The sequence below is a fragment of the Amphibalanus amphitrite genome, unplaced genomic scaffold (genome assembly GCF_019059575.1).
Source record: "Amphibalanus amphitrite isolate SeventyFive unplaced genomic scaffold, NRLGWU_Aamphi_draft 000041F_arrow, whole genome shotgun sequence".
NCBI classification, from domain to species: Eukaryota; Metazoa; Arthropoda; class Thecostraca; order Balanomorpha; family Balanidae; genus Amphibalanus; species Amphibalanus amphitrite.
This window is the reverse complement of record NW_024881537.1, coordinates 458,745-471,218: the sequence shown is the minus strand read 5'-3', so window position 1 is coordinate 471,218 and position 12,474 is coordinate 458,745. Positions and strand designations below refer to the sequence as shown.

The 12,474-nt window shown below is 46.4% G+C and overlaps 1 protein-coding gene across 8 annotated transcripts in view; it reads right to left on the bottom strand.

The window, feature by feature from the left end:
- LOC122375535 (neural-cadherin-like) overlaps window positions 1-849 on the bottom strand; it is a 117,827-nt gene extending 116,978 nt beyond the window's left edge. For 4 of the 8 annotated variants that reach the window (XM_043355040.1, XM_043354992.1, XM_043355048.1 and 1 more), the window contains exon 1: window positions 746-834. The gene's annotated coding sequence lies outside the window, so the exon portion shown is untranslated. Of the gene's footprint in view, window positions 1-745 lie in introns of all 8 variants that reach the window. The other 4 variants (XM_043355016.1, XM_043355030.1, XM_043355023.1 and 1 more) reach the window with 2 other exon arrangements.
- Window positions 850-12,474: the final 11,625 nt, after the last annotated feature.

Genomic DNA, 12,474 nt, shown 5'->3' with positions numbered 1-12,474 from the left:
GGTGAAAGATGTGATCCGCAAGTGCACAAGCTTGGAATTACTATGTAGCACGTAGACATTTTCCCAGTATTGAGATCTTGAAAAGGATAGGTATAAACTCAACTCAACAGATTCCGCCAGCATTGCATTACCTACGTCAAACTGTGAAGAAAAAAATGTAAAAATTTGATGCAACAGCATACCTATCCAGAAAAGCTCTCATTCACATTGACATGAACTAAGACACAGGGATTATAAATACATTTGCACAAAATGCTTGTGTGCATTTTGCACAATTTGAAAATATGCATCAAAGTTATCAACTGAACCATACTATGTCCATCACCATTACCCAGGCTCAAACTGATAGGTATCATTCAAATATTGGTATTAGTAGAGCAGACATCACACGAAGGTTTTCGACGTCTGCTCTACTAATGCCCAAATATCAAGCCAAATCAGCATGCATTCCATGCAATCATTGAGGTTTGGCACTGAATTGGAATATGTCAAGCATGAAGCATGCTGATGCTGCAGGTTCACAGGCACCTGTACAGCAGGATGCAAGATCACTCATTTGCCATATTTTGGCAATATCGGCAACATGTCATGCACACCTGACTGACAGAAACGCCGGCAGCAGAAGGATCGTTGATCAGACCGAGAATGAGAACCAGGAATAATGAAATGCAAGGCAAGGTTCCTTCTTCACCCTACCCAGACAAGCAATCAAGCTAACAACAAAGCCCCAGCCAACAGTCCCTACATTGTAAAACCTCGAATGTTCTTGCAGATTCACTCGAAATCCCTCTTCTATGCGGAGCACCACTGACACAGCCCACCTCACACGGTCACCTCGCGTCAATACTCGCCGGCCCGCATCAAACAATTTCAAAGGAGCTGCTGGTGCTGCCATCAAGCGGACACCGATGCAACTATGAGTGGAAAATGGCGGAGCTACGGAAAGGGATAGGGCTACTAAAATAACATATACACCTTTACAGCCTAGTGCTATCATTTCATTGTGGAGATTGAATGACCTAACACGACAAAAGGGACCAAAGAACAGCTAATAATAGAAACAATGAAAAAAGAACATCAAGTTAAATGATACATTTAATAAAAAGGGTGATTATATAGCGTTGTTTACCTATTTTACCACGGTCTCGTTCACGCCGGGCATCAGCCGCGACACCTATAAAAGTTTATGAGCGGCTCTAGCGCCACCGTGAGTGATATTGGGCTCCCAAATCACAGATCGGTGAGCTGTCGAGTGTCTGCACGTCGGTGTTATCCATGCACACCTGTGATCAGTGATCTTAGAGAGCTAGGTATTCATATATACACTACCTACTGGTATATACATACATACAGTAACACTGGCGGATCCAGAATAGCGGTTTCTGACTCTGCGGCGGGCACATACCCGAAAAGATTCGTCCAAATAAAAAGCCATATCGGATTTCAATTCGCACTACCCTGCCCGCGCCGCGCTGGTGGCCTGAAATCAGTAGGTAGGTAGTGGCGGAACACCTTCAATTAAGGGGGGGGAACACTGCCGACTTTTGGTCCCATTCTTTCCCTGCAACGATGCTAAAATCAAAGGGGGGCACGGTGCCCCGGTGCCCTCCCCGTTCCGCCGCCTATGCCTGAACTTTCCGCCGAGTGCTGGGGGGGCGTTTTTACGCCCCCGTCTAACTCGGCTTCTGGGCCACGTAGCGACACGCGGTAAGCGGTAATTGAAAGAGCGTCACGAATAAGGAAGAAAACACTTCGGTCATTTTTAAGGTCAGGTCAAAGGTCAGGTCACCAGAGTTCATCAAAGGTCAAATTTAGTCCATTTCAATAATTTTGGAAACTGCCAACGTCTAACTCGGGAACTGCAGTTGAGCTACAGCACCGCGGAAAAGCGCATTCGATGGTCCCATTACAGACCTTTCTGAGTACCTACCTAATGTTCTCAGATTTACCTCAGGTCAACGGTTTAGCCTCAACGAGGGCAAAAACTGTAAAAATAGCTGTTTTCACGAAAAATGTTGTTCGGCAATAACTTGTCTCTAGAAATAGGTCACAGTGACAGGTCAAAGGTCATTTGGGTCAGGGTCATGAAATTTTATGGGTAGGTAGGTAGGGGAGAGCGGGGAGAGTTGTATCATGTCCAAGTTGTATCAGGGCGAATTGTGCCAAACATATCCAATAGATGGCGATCGTGACACGACCAGCCGACAAGGTTTTCCGGGCTCCATCTTTCCCTGTTCTGTCGTGTGGCTGGGTGGACGCGTCTCGAGGTGAGAGCCGATTTTATGTTTTTTTTTAATGTCATTCTAAAAAAAATAAGTTGCAAGAAAATGTGTGTTTTGGGCATTTAAATGTGCACGAATTTGAAAGATCTCCGTAGCGGTGGTGAGGGCAGGTTCTAAGGCTGCGTGAGTGAAAATGGATTTCTCCAGCTCTCCGCTGTTTTTGAGCACGAGGATGTTTTTCCAAGACGGCGGCGAGGTACATGTTGTATCAGAGCCGGGTGGGGTATGTTGTAACATGTATGTATGTATGTATGTATGGGTATGTTGCTGTTGATCGCAAAAGCTAAGCCCTGGCTGGCGTTTGTAGGTAGCTAGTCAATACTCGTTCCATTTCGGCACGATGTGTTGGCTTCTTTGCTCTTAACGGGCCACTTTTGCGTCTACTCTATTAATGTTTCGTTGGTTTCGATGTTTCGTTCGGATTGACCTAAGTTTGGTCTATTAAAAGTGAAGCCTTTGAGCATATACATTGTATTAACCCCATTTAATGTTGTTGTTATGTTCAAAACCAGTAGTAAGCACACTCCCTGAAACGTGAAATAGTGATACAAATTACCCCACCATGTGATACAACTCACCCAAGCCATGGGGCAAGTTGTATCAAAAACATTGTTCTATTCGGCAGACCGTAGATTAAAAACTGGTAGAGGTAGCGGAAAAGTTACTTTGCACAAAAAAGCAGAAGAATCAAGGAAGGAGATAGTATGGAAATAATGAGTTTATCACGGATAGTTACGAGGTTATGGGTCTCGGAGTAAAAACTGATACAACCCACCCCACTCTCCCCTACCTATGGGTGTGAATCGAGGGCCTACTGAAAGTTTCGTCGCGATCGGCCGCTTTTTACGCGAGTTATTCGCGAAAACCCTTAGGAAGGGGGTTGCATCAACCCCCTTCCCCCGGTGCTGGCGAGGCGAGGGTTAAAGTAAAACCTAAGGATGTAAGACACATTTTAACCCTCGCCGGCCGACGGGGGTGGGTGTAGGGGAGAGCGGGGCCAGTTGAAACACGGGGTCAGATGAAACATGGCTTTATTTTCAACAGTATGCAACATATGGCGTTGCCGACACCACTGCGCATCCGCGCTCGACCACTTCCTTTGTCAACGGCGTTTGGGCGGCAAACGGACGGTAGTTTTGATTTGACACTTGTTTTTGTGTTTTTGAGGGGCGTTTGGGAGAAATCGTTCTTATGAATATTTTGTGATATCTCATATACCTTTGTTTTCTGAAAGAAGAACTCCTGGCTCCGGAATAACACCTTATTTGGCCCTTCATATTCAGCATGATGCCGTCCCTCCAGCTCGTTTGACATGTGCTTTACGGCGCGTGCGAGATGGCGGGAGCGGATGGGGTCAATTGAAACACTTCTCTGAGGGTCAGTTGAAACAGGGCCACAGGCCGTTTCAATGGACCCCGGTGACCTTTGCAATGGTTATTGTTCAGGGGCTGTAAACATTAAAGGAAATAGTCCACCTTTGAAATGAGCTTTTAAACTGAAATAGTAGTTAAATAGAGCTCAATTTCTGACCCCTTTTTCTCCAGCCTTTTGCTTGAAAGCAAACTATAGCCTGAGATATTTCTCATTTTTCTCATCCGCCCATTTTACCATAGTCTATGTACTTTATGTCACCTATTATGAGGAACTTTGCACTTTTAGCTTTCCAACGACCTATTGAATGTAGCATTTGGAAAAGTAAACCGGACAAAATATCTCCTTAAGAAAGTGGCCTTAAAGAGGAAAACATCCCATTGTTAAGGATAGGTGCAATTGACCCCATGGGCTGGTTCAATTGACCCTCGCATCGGGGTCATTTGAAACGGGCGTAGAGCTGTTTTATAAGCATGCGTTTGCAGCAAAATATTTTTGAAACATAATTTTACATATCTTAAAATAAAGCCAAAAGAGCATATTTTTTCATTGCATTGTGCATTTTTCGAAATGACAACTAGATCTCGCTGTGCATGTCAATATATAAAAAGTGGTTCAACTGGCCCCGCTCTCCCCTACAACCCCCCCCCCCCCCCCAGGTTTTTTTTTTTCGCGATAGCTCCGAACGCGCTGGCGATAGAGAGCTGAAACTGGACATCCCTGACCTTTAATTCAAGCCGGATCTTTTGATACCAGCCGCATTTTCCGGTCAAGTCAGGTCACTGACCTATGACGTCATAAGTGAACCTCTGCACGGTCTTCAGATGTCGCAAATTCGCAACGCCCTCACTGCCAGAGGAGCTTTCACAGGGAAATGAAACTTGCAGGACCTAGTATCCATTACGAGTCTCACAACTTGTATATCTCGGATTTTTCCGGTAATATGAGGTCAGGTCAATTTCGTGACTTGACCATTACCTGGTCCTATAAGTCAATGGGGAAAAATGAAAACTGCTCATCTGACGCCGGAAACGATCCCCAACTATCTCAATCACACAAAATCGTGATTTATGCACTCCTTGCAAGGCTTGATGCGTCACTTTTGCTATGTTGACGTTGCGTGACGTCATTTATGATGTCATTAGGGTTATAGGTATTAGTTTTTCGTCAATAACTCCCGATCAAATGGAGCTAGCGAGTCGGGAAAGCCACCAATGGACTCAGGAAGACCTGCCGAATCGAATGATATGCGACATGCCCCGTCGACCAATTTCGAGACCTGGGGGCGCTGACCTGACAGTGAGCTGAGGTCAACACCCTAAGGTGACCTCACCCAAACAAAAAGTATAACATTCGACGCGCATGAGCGAGGCAAACATGATGCTGCCAAAATCGCGGCTCTACGGCCGTTTTTTATTGCAAAGTTATTCACCAAAAACGGAACCGTACCTAGGTACCTAAGGGCACTTGACCTGAACTCAGAGATCACCAGTTGACCTAGGACCTTAACCCTCGCCGGCCGAGGGGGGGGGGCGGGTGCCCCCCCCCCATAGGGTTTTTTCGCGATAGCTCCGAACACGCTGGCGATAGAAAGCTGAAACTTGGCATACCTGACCTTTGATCCAAGCCGGATCTTTTGACACCAACCGCATTTTTGGGTCAGGTCAGGTCACTGACCTATGAGGCTATGACGTCATAAGTGAACCTCTGCACGGTCTTCAGATGTCGCAACTTCGCAACGCCCTCACTGCCAGAGGAGATGTCACAGGGAAATGAAACTTGCAGGATCTAGTATCCATTATGAGTCCCACAACTTGTAAGGTTGTTTTATGAGGTCAGGTCATTTTCGTGACCTCACCATTACCTATAAGTCAATGGGGAAAAATGAAAACTGCTATTCTGGCGCCGGGAACGATCTCCAACTATCTCAAGCACACAGAATAGTGATTTGATGCACTCCTTGCAAGGTTAGATGCGTCACTTTTGCAATGTTGACCTTGCGTGACGTCATTTATGACGTCATCAAGGTCATATTAGTTTTTCGTCAATAACTCTTGATCAAATTGAGCTAGCGAGTCGGGAAAGCCACCAATGGACTCAGGAAGACCTGCCGAATCGAATGATATGCGACATGACCTTTTTCGACCAACTTCGTGACCTGGGGGTGCTGACCTGACCTTAACCTGAGGTTAACACCCCAAGTTGACCTGACCCGGACAAAAAGCATATCATTCGACGCGCCTGAGCGAGACGAACACGATGCTGCCAAAATCGGCGCTCTGCGGCCGTTTTTTGCGAAGTTATTCACCAAAAACTGAACCGTACCTTGGGGCACTTGACCTGACCTCAGAGGTCACCGGTTGACCTAGGACCTTAAAATCGGGTACCAATCTCTGCGTCTCGTAACGGCGCACACGCTCGCTTTTTCCGCGACGCGCTAGCTCCACCAGGGGCGAAACGGCGAGGGGGGTCGTACCCGCCCCCCCCCCCCCCTCGGCCGGCGCGTATGTAGAAAACCAATAGGTCCGGCGAGGGTTAAAATCGTGCATTCAATCTCTGCGTCTCGTAACGGCGCACATGCTCGTTTTTTTCCGCGACGCGCTAGGTCCACTAGGGGCGCGAAACGGCGAGGGTGGGTCTTCCGCCGCCCCCCCCTCCCCTTCGGCTGGCGCGTACGTAAAAAACAAGGTCCGGCCAAGATTCTTACAGATTAGTTCGGCGAGGGTTAACCCTCGCACGACCCAGGCCATTTCTCATAACACGAACGACCAGGGGGGGGGGTTGTTACGACCCCCCCCCTGGCGTTTCGAAACGGAAGGTCGTAGAGCTTAGCGGAAAAAAAACAACGGATTGCTCTCAACGAGATCTCGCGATTGGTGGTATATTTTTTGGTCCTAGGTCAACATTTGACCTACTTATGACCGGTCAAAGGTCAAATTTTCCGAAAAAATCAAACTTTTTCAACTTTGCGCAACGATTGCGGCAAAACGGTGAGAGATATTAACTTTAAACCTTCAATAACGTATTCCCCACTCAATTCTGCATCATTTATGGTGTTTTTGGTGTATTTACCCTATAAAAGTAAGAGGCCTATTGCTGATGAGTGATATGGTGTCACATCACCGTCCGGTGTTTGTCCCGATTCGTCGGCTGTTGACCACTGCTCCGCTATAAATACTGTAGGTAACGACTCAGAAAAGATATGTGGATATCCACTGCAATGTGGATAGCATCAGCAGAAAACCTCGGGACTCGGTACACACTTCGTGAAAATCCGGCCGGAGGCTGTACCTCTTATGACGTCATAACTCCGTGACCTGACCTGACCCGGTCAATTTTCTTGCACCACACGATAGCCAATGCTTGCCCCAACATGCATGGGAAGTTTCATCATGATCCATCAAACAATGTGGGTATCACCGGCAGAAAACCTAGGGATTCGGCGCACACGTTTGGTAACTGTCGGCCGGAGGCTGTACCTCTTATGACGTCATAACTCCGTGACCTGACATGACCCGATCAATTTTTTCGGCAAAAGATGCGCAAAGGTTGCCCCAGAGGGTATTGAAAATTTCAGCCCGCTACGACAAGCCGTTTAGCGTGCACTTCGAAAAAACCTCAGGGGGGGGGTTGATACACCCCCCCCCCCCCCTAGGCGTTCTAGGGTTAAGTTGTGCAGTTTTTGAAGCGAGAATGACCTCGCATGACAACACTAAAACGTCATTTTTTCAAAGCTTTTCCGACGGATTTCGTCCAAATCTCCATGGAGCATGTCAGCAGACCCCCCCCCCGCCCTCCCCATTGAGGCGTTGGCTAGGTAATTCCATGCTAAACGCGATAGGACAAACCTTGCGGCTGATCAGCGCAAACCATTCCCACAGGAAAACTGATGATGCTCGAAATACTCCTGTTCGCAGATTTCCCATGCCATTGCACAGAAGTTTTCCGTTTTCGCTACGTCCGTTGTTGTTCCCGCTATGTGGCTGAGGCGACAGACGGTCTCACTCCCAGTGGGGGAGGCGGGGGTGGTGCGCGATTGTCCCGCAATACTCCAATGACCTCAGCGGCCTCGGAAATCCGCCAACGTCGCATCCGGTCACTCATAACAGGGGCGTCTCGAAAACGGCAGCCGACTGCCCACGCCGGCTACGACGAGTCGTTTCTGACGCGGAACCTACGCAATTCGACGCCCCTGCAAGCCATTTCGAAACTGGAGATGTCGATAAACTCAAAGAATGACGCAGAGAATGCTATGTTTGGACTGGGAAAACGCCAACGTTCGTGGTTTATACATGCGGGGGCGAAGTAAGAACGCGGCTTTGGTCACACGTCAAAATCTTGGATTTGCCCATGGTAGCCGCCAGTAAAATACAGGCTATATGTAAAGGGTTATTGGTCAATTTTGGTCAATTTTTATCATTTTTCATCCAGTATTTTCCATTGCCTTCCAAATTTGATTCTTTGTAGCGATTTGAGCGGGTGGACATCCTATGGCAATGTTATCCCGAGACCCCCGTGCCGGACCGGTGCTCCGCGACTGCCGGTCTCTAACGATGTGCCAAATTTGAGGACAATCGGCCCAGTCGTTCTCGAGATCTGGAAGCGGCACCCTGCACGCACGCTCGTGCGAAATGGGTCCTTACTGACTTTTGTACGGTACCCTACTAACCGGTCCCTAACCATGTAGGTATCAAATTTCAGCGCAATCGGTTCAGCCGTTCTCGAGATCTAAAATCGACCCCTGCACGTGCGCACGTGCAGCAGCACCCTCACTGTGGCACATGGATATGCATTGCCTACTAGTGGGTGCCTATCTACATACATTCCAATTTTCAGCGCAATCGGCCCTGTAGTAAAGTTACCGATATATTGCAATTGTTACAAATATGACACCTCTTCGTTTTGCACGTGCATAAGGGGTCACTCACATGCATCGGGAATAGTCCAATACTTGATAGAAGGAATGAAGCTACCCTATAAAAAATTACCGCAAGTAAATCGGTCAAGTGGTTGCTGAGATGTAAGCCTCGCAAAAGCGTCCGCACGGCCGGCCGGCCGTTCATACTCAGAAATTTCCGTTAATCTAAGGAAAGACTACGCTCGCTTCGCTCGCTCCGTAATCATTCAGGTACGTGTCAACATTTGCATATTATACACCAGTAAAACGCCTTTTGGGGCGACCAACGGAGCGAGCGAGAGGGTGGGTGGGCCTTGCATGTGCGAAATTGCAAAGGGGTACCTCCAACTGACATGTGCACTGCACCCTACTAGCCGGTCCCTAGCGATGTGCCAAATTTGAGCACAATCGGCCCCAGCCGTTTTTGAGATCTGGGCCTCGTTTCATAAAAGGAATTACTTACGGCGTTCCGTCAATTATGCCAGATTTGGCGTATTTGATGCCAATTCGGTTTCATAAAGCCGGAGACCGGAGTAGTTCACGCCATCGAAATTACGGAGCTTCATTTACGGCAAATGCTCGAATCCGGACCAATTGATGCCATTTGGGTTTCATAAAACGACGTATTTAACGCCAAATATTTTATCAAGTTCTTGATATCAGTGGTGTAAACTACGCACAAAAATGTTGCGTGAATTTGAATTAATGTGAAGATTCGAAGCTAACTTCTAATATATTTTATCATGTTGAGCCCGGTGAGGAAGAAAGAACAGCCAAAATGAGAAAAAGAAACTGCAAATCTTCTGTACCAGTCACTTTTTGTGGCAGCTATCGGAATTTTGTTTATTCGCCGCGCCGCGCCACTTTCGTAGTAAGGCACTTCTGCTTAGCTGGCTTTCTGCTGTTTTCAATAGATCTATTTAATAAAGGATGGTCATCAATATCAATTTTGTTTTTTCATAAATAATTCTTAAGATTAAAATTCAACATAATTGTTTTATAATTTCTCGTAAAAAATAAGTGTTGACACGAAATTGTAATTTGTAGGACGCTTGATAAACTACGGTAACTACGCAAATGTGCTTAGTTACGGAGGTGTAAACAATTCCAGTTGTGGCTTTGTGAAACCGCTTCATTTGCGCTCCGTAGTTTGAAAGGGTGTGAATTACGGAAAGGTGTAAGTTACGGCAGAGTTTTATGAAACGAGGCCCTGGAAGCGGCACGGTGCACGTGCAAAACGGGTCCCAACTGACTCGTGCACGGCACCCTACTAACTGGTCCCTAACCGTGTACCAAGTTTGAGCGCAATCGGTCCAGCCGTTCTCGAGATTTGGAATCGACCCCTGCCCTGCACGTGCACACATCAAGCAGCGCCCCAACTCTGGCACATGGATATGCATTATGCATTGCCGTGCATATCTACATGCCAACTTTCAGCGCAATCGGCCCAGTAGTTACCAAGATATTGCAATTGTTACAAAACTGACACCTCTTCATTTTGCACGTGGCACGTGCATAAGGGGTCACCCACATGCATCAGGAATAATCCAATACTTGGTAGCAGGAATGAATCTACCCTACAAAAATTACCGCATGTAAATCGGTCAAGTGGTTGCTGAGATATAAGCCTCGCAAAAGCGTCCGCACAGCCGGCCGGCCGGCCGCTCGTGCTCAGAAATTTCCGTTAATCTACATAATATCTACGTAATATCTACGTGATATCGCAATATCTACGAAAATCTACGTAACATCTACGTTAATCTAAAAGACTACGCTTCGTAATGCTTTCAAAGGTACATAGTTTAGGTACATAATGCCCTATACGTATATAATATATGTAATATACATACCTAATAGATAGATGCGTACATATGCGCATACAATATACATATATATACAATAGATACATACATACATATGCATATACAATATACATAATACACATAATATATAGTTGTGTATTGTTACTCATACATGCTCATGACATATTGCAATGTTTGTGCTCATACAAAAGGTATTCTAAAACGTTATACATATGTTACGCTGGAGCTATACATACAGGAGCCACTGGGAGTGTGTATAGGTGTACTGTGTATGGCGGGGGATTGAGGAGAGACCATGATGAGGTTTGTGTGTTAACCCGCGCGGGGCTGGGGTCTCCAGCCGAACGCGCGGGGCTGGGGGGGGGGTAAATTTTACACCCCTGGTATCTCCCGAACTAATGGTCCGATTTGGAAAATTCAAACGCCAATCGAAAGATCTCATCACGAACAACTAAAAACATGTACTTAATTTTAAGTTTGAGGTCAAGGTCAAGGTCAGGTCAAGGGTACAAATTGCAAGTTCCTACAGTATCGGCCTTGCACCGTAGTTGCCGAAGAATGGAGTCATGGACTGAGACTGATCGCCCAAAACGTGTTTTTAGGCTACCAAGACAATATTCGTTGCATACAATATCATTCAGAGGTCAAGGTCAAGGTCAGGTCAGGTCAGGTCAGGTCACCAAAAACAAAATATAGAAAAGGTTATGTGCGACACATGTTTTATGGGTCATTTTACTCATAGAATTCAATAGGCACACTCAATAAGTGATATGGACCACCTCTGGATGAATTTCAGGTCGAGGTCAGGTCAAGGTCAGGTCAAGTGAGGTCAAATTTTGAAGTTGGTTGTTAAGGTCTAAAAAGGTGTCTATCTGATGCAGTTTTTCACGGCGAATCGAATGGTGCTATTTTTGTTTCCGTACGAGGTCTAGAATTTCCAAAAAAGTAATTTTTCAAAATTTTTGTGTGTCGTGACGTCATATAATTTTGAATAACTCCCACATTTTTGAACCGATTCTTCTAAAACTTGATATGTAGGTGCACATAGACCACTTCTCTGACATTTATTCCGTTTTTTTCGATACACTCAAAATTTTGGATTTTATAGTTATTTTCCCAAAAAAGTCAGTTTTTTGAAGAAATAAAATTGGGTCAAAATCAAAAATTTTCAAAAAACCGAGATAGCCATTTGATAGACAAAGTACAATTACGGATATCCTTTTTTGTTACGTCTTGATTCCTTTAAAAATGAAGATGTTAGCGGCGTTTGAACTTTTGCCGTTTTTTGAGGCGAAAATGGCGAACATGACGTCACTAAAACGTCAATTTCTCAAAAATTTTTCCGACGGATTTCGCTCAAATTTTCAGGGAACGTGTCAAATTGATGTAAGAAAAGGTACTGAAAGTTTCGCGGCGCTGCGCGCCGCCGTTTTTGAGATATTGCAAAAATTCGCGAGGGGGGTAAAATTTACCCCCCCCCCAGCCCCGCGCGGGTTAAGGTGGGGTCGCTGGTTTCTAATTTCGATCGACTCGGCTATTTTGAGGTTTGGTACATCTTTGCAAACTTTTTTGATCGACACGCTAAACGGATCGGGCCCTACTATGCTGGTTGGGTGTGTCCTAGCTAGTAGCTACACGATCTCCGAGACCTTGGTTTGGTTTTTTGCGTCCCACAAATGCACGTGAAACCGTTCCCGGGTGCGTCTATTATAGTTTCTCCTATGTAAATACTAGTTTTGTCTTGGCACATGTTACACACGATTTTGTACACAACGCTTTTGGTGTGGCAGCGACCAGGCAGCCCCGCCTCACAAGTGTGACATTTCGTTGCACCGACCGGGCAGGGAGGACTTTACATGGCTGACCTGGTGAGGTGTTGCGCTAGTGTTTTTCCACTGGTAATGCACGGATCGCATGGGTAATGCGCGCGGGTCGCTTGGACCAGTGGAAAAACACTAGCGCAACACCTCACCAGGTCAGCCATGTCAGGACCTCACCTCACCAGGTCAGGACCACCCCCGGGCGAGGGTTAAGGTCCTAGGTCATCGGTTGACCCTCCAGGTCAGGTCAATGACCCAAAAGTCGGGAAAATCGGGACCTG